Raw genomic sequence first — 5,144 nt, 5'->3', positions numbered from 1 at the left:
ATATTGTGAAGTTATGGAAGCCCGAGGCCTTTTAAAGAGGTATAAAATACTTACAAGTGTGGCATTCACCATACTACTCGTTGCATTTATGTGGAATTGATTATTTTGCTACTACTTCTATTACATAATTAATTTTTTTTTTAAATGATTAGAATAATAGAAAAAAAGATGTTATTGATTATTTTATTACTATTAATTTAATCTTATTACCTATGTTTTTGTGTTACCATTATTTTATTTATTTATTTACATTATATATGGTAAAAATATATTTGTAATTATGTTTATTTATACAAGTTAATAATTATTTTTAATATTTATTTGTAGAGTAAATACTATTTTACACATGATCTTTTTTGTTAAGAGAATATCTTATTTTGTAATGTTAAGTTAATCTATTACTAAGATATCTATATTTTAAAATATCTATGTAAAATAACACCGATAGATATCAAATTTGAAAATTATTAACAAATTCAAAAAATAATTTTATTTTTGGTCTGGAGGCAATAATTGTGAGATAAAAAATGGTATAATTTGATACAAGAATAGATTCTATTTAGATAATATTTATCCATAATTGAAAAGTAGGTAATGAAGTTTTTAAGAACTTGGGTACTTTCAAGCTTCTACAATGCCTAAAAATTGATAATAACAAAAAAATTTAATTAAAATTCAAAAAATTATAAAAGTTTTCATATCATGAGCCCACAATCACTAAACTTGCAATAATTTCATATCATGAGCCCACAATCACTACACTTGCAATAACAGTTAATTTCATATCATGAGCCCACAATCACTGCAATTGCAATAATTTATTTTTTAGAAAGATTAGTTCCATATTCTTTAAATCTCTTGTATTTATAAAGTCAAATAGATTTTTAGATTTTAATAATCTGATGAGTTAATTTTCTATTACTTTTTCTCTTTTCAATATGTCATAATTAAATCAACTTCTTTGTAATTTAATGTCATTTTTCTAACAAATTTTTATTTCCTTCCTTCTTTGTATACTAGCTACAATCATATAAAATAAGAAGTTAAAACAAAAACCATTTTTCTTTTTACAAAGAATGCTTATTTTGGTAACATCAATTTTTTATTTTTATCAAAAATAATTAAATATCCATTAAAATGGTAATGTCTGGCTATATGTTAATAATGACAAACACAAATGACTCCAAATATTCCCCAAAAAATAGATTACATGTTTGCAGTAGGTTGTTTCTCCTATTTCCTCTCATTAGTGTGTTCAATGTAAGGGAAAACTCCTCACTTTTCAAATTGCATGCATTTACTCCAAGCACTTGTAGAGCTCTTGCAATTCTTTCAACTATAGTAACTAAAAGAAAAGAAAATTTAAAAGGGCCAAAACAAGACACTATTTTATAATAAGAAAAGAGATATGACATAATTTTTAGAGCTTCAAAATAAATAATTCAAACCTTTAACAATATGTCATAATTAAATCAACTTCTTTGTAATTTAATATCATTTTTCTAACAAATTTGTATTTCCTTCCTTCTTAGTATACTAGCTACAATCATATAAAATAAGAAGTTAAAACAAAAACCATTTTTCTTTTTACAAAGAATGCTTATTTTGGTAACATCAATTTTTTATTTTTATCAAAAATAATTAAACATCCATTAAAATGGTAATGTTTGGCTATATGTTAATAATGACAAACATAGATGACTCCAAATATTCCCAAAAAATAGATTACATATTTGCAGTAGGTTGTTTCTCCTATTTCCTCTCATTAGTGTGTTCAATGTAAGGGCAAACTCCTCACTTTTCAAATTGCATGCATTTACTCCAAGCACTTGTAGAGCTCTTGCAATTCTTTCAACTATAGTAACTAAAAGAAAAAAAAATTAAAAGGGCCAAAACAAGACACTATTCTATAATAAGAAAAGAGATATGACATAAGTTTTAGAGCTTCAAAATAAATAATACAAACCTTTAACAATATGTCATAATTAAATCAACTTCTTTGTAATTTAATGTCATTTTTCTAACAAATTTTTATTTCCTTCCTTCTTAGTATACTAGCTACAATCATATAAAATAAGAAGCTAAAACAAAAACCATTTTTCTTTTTACAAAGAATGCTTATTTTGGTAACATCAAGTTTTTTATTTTTATCAAAAATAATTAAACATCCATTAAAATGGTAATGTCTCACTATATGTTAATAATGACAAACACAGATGACTCCAAATATTCCCCAAAAAATAGATTACATATTTGCAGTAGGTTGTTTCTCCTATTTCCTCTCATTAGTGTGTTCAATGTAAGGGAAAACTCCTCACTTTTCAAATTGCATGCATTTACTCCAAGCACTTGTAGAGCTCTTGCAATTCTTTCAACTATAGTAACTAAAAGAAAAAAAAAATTAAAAGGGTCAAAACAAGACACTATTCTATAATAAGAAAAGAGATATGACATAAGTTTTAGAGCTTTAAAATAAATAATACAAACTTTTAACAATATGTCATAATTAAATCAACTTCTTTGCAATTTAATGTCATTTTTCTAACAAATTTTTATTTCCTTCCTTCTTAGTATACTAGCTACAATCATATAAAATAAGAAGTTAAAACAAAAACTGTTTTTCTTTTTACAAAGAATGCTTATTTTGGTAACATCAAGTTTTTTATTTTTATCAAAAATAATTAAACATCCATTAAAATGGTAATGTTTGGCTATATGTTAATAATGACAAACATAGATGACTCCAAATATTCCCCAAAAAATAGATTACATATTTATAGTAGGTTGTTTCTTCTATTTCCTCTCATTAATGTGTTCAAATTGCATGCATTTACTCCAAGCACTTGTAGAGCTCTTGCGATTGTTTCCACTATAGTAACTAAAATAAATAAATTAAAAGGGCCAAAAAAAGACACTATCCTATAATAAGAAAAGAGATATGACATAAGTTTTAGAGCTTCAAAATAAATAATACAAACCTTTAACAAAATCTATTTTAAATATTTGTTAAGTGATCATTTTATCGATCACACATTCATCACCATTCAAGACATGATGAGATTCACAAAATCTGATGAGTTGCTCTTGCAAAAATAGTTATGGTTTGTGATTACCTAAATTTTGGCCATTTATTTTTCCTTGATCATTCTTCATCTCTATCAAATTCAATTGTAGAAATATTATAACAAATACCTCTTAAACTATTTGAAGTGGTTGCCTAGATAAAAATGGCGTTGTTGATGCTTTGAATGTGAAGAAAATTATCTCATATTTGTATTCATTAATTCCTATTTTAAGAAACAAAAAAATAACAATCTAAAGTAACAAAAAATGATGATTTAATGTAGCGAAAATAATATTTAAAGCAACAAAAAAATTAATGCAAAATAATTGATTTAAAAATAAAAAGTCAAATATAATTTATATATCTTAGATTTTACTTTTATAGATTTTGTTTTTTCAAAACAATTACATTTTCATAAAATAGAATCCTTTTTTTATTTTATTGTATAATTTAAAGGTAATATTAATAGTTTTCTTATAAGTCTTAAATTTTATTATTTAAAAATATTTTAATTTTGTTGCAAATTTAGATTGTTGCATTTATTGTTTTATTTGAATTTTATTTTAAAATAGCTTTGAAATTTAAAATAAATTAAATGTTCTTGTTATTTTAAAAAAATTCATTTAAAATTAAATTATTATCTTTGTACTAATAGATAATAGATATCGAATGGTAATTTATTATTGAATATTTTAAAGAGTTTTTTATTTTTTTTGGAAGATATTTTATTCATATCATTCTTAAGTTTTTCAAATATAATATTTTTCTAATAGATAAAATAATATAACATAATTATTTTAATATTATAAAATATTTACAATTTAAAAATTAAAAAAATAATTTAAAATAAATAAATCACTAAAATTGTTTATATATAAATAAAAATAGACATCAATTTAAATTGATGAAATTTTATATTTAAAAAAGTTTTTTCATTCATTCTGTGAGTATAATAGACCTCTTGATATAATTAAGAATTTAGATTAATTTTTTTTATGTAAACAACATCATTCTAAAGAGATATTATTTCCTTGTTTTGGAAATTAGATTGTAGTTCTACTCTTTTATGTCCCCATTCATAAACTATCCTAATATTCATGTCTGCAAGCAGTCGTAAGACATTTCCTCTGAGAAGGGCAAACGCACTGGGCATTGAATGGTTATTGACCCATTCATAGAACTTGAATCTAACTTGGATTTGATTATATTAGGTACAAGTCTCAAAATTAACATAGTTTAATCAACCCACTGATTATTTATTGTAGAATTCAATCTTGCACAAGGAACCAATCTGAGTTATCTAGCTACTAACTTCCTATCAATTAAACTTCATTGCTTTGAGCATTAGCAGTGTATTCTCTAATGGCCGTCTCCGGGGCTTGGAGCAGACTGCAGGATACGTTCCTTGGTGACAGAGTGGCCGAGTGTACTGGAGCTATGCTTCGATTGCGACAGTGATATCACCCCAGCAGAATTAGTCCACCCGTTCTCTATTCCAGTTCTGCTCCCGGTTTGAGTCTCATTAATGCTAATCTTCAATTTATTATCGGGCTCTGACATATTTTCCGGGAGGATAAATAAGTCAGCATTTTTCTCTGCTTCAACAGCTCTATTCACCATCAACCTTGATGCGCTGCTTGCCTCCAATCCAGCAGTAAGCAAGCATAACAGAATTATAAGCATTTTCATTTTGCTCAATGAATCGTGAGTCAAGGGAAGGATAAGTGAGAATAAGAATTGTGGACTATATGGAGCTTTACTTCACAAATGTGATGAGAGTAGGGATTGGAATTGATAAGCGATGAATTAAGAGACAAATGAGAATAAGAATCGTGGACTATATGGAGCTTTACTTGATAAATGTTTTGAGAGTAGGGATTGGAATTTATAGGCGATGAATAAAGAGGAGTAGATTTGTCGGCTTCCTTTTGACTCACACACCCGCATTTTACAACGCAAAGATAGTTTGGAGAATTGACACCTCGCTCGGGGCCTCAGCCATTCCACAAATAATTAATTTCATTGACTCTGAAGATAACTTCAAAGTATGATCCAAGGTAGCGTGAAAGTAGGCGGTTGA

Source organism: Cryptomeria japonica, chromosome 5 (assembly GCF_030272615.1).
Source record: "Cryptomeria japonica chromosome 5, Sugi_1.0, whole genome shotgun sequence".
In the NCBI taxonomy this organism is placed as follows: Eukaryota; Viridiplantae; Streptophyta; class Pinopsida; order Cupressales; family Cupressaceae; genus Cryptomeria; species Cryptomeria japonica.
The sequence above is the reverse complement of the archived record's forward strand: the minus strand, read 5'-3'. Positions refer to the sequence as shown.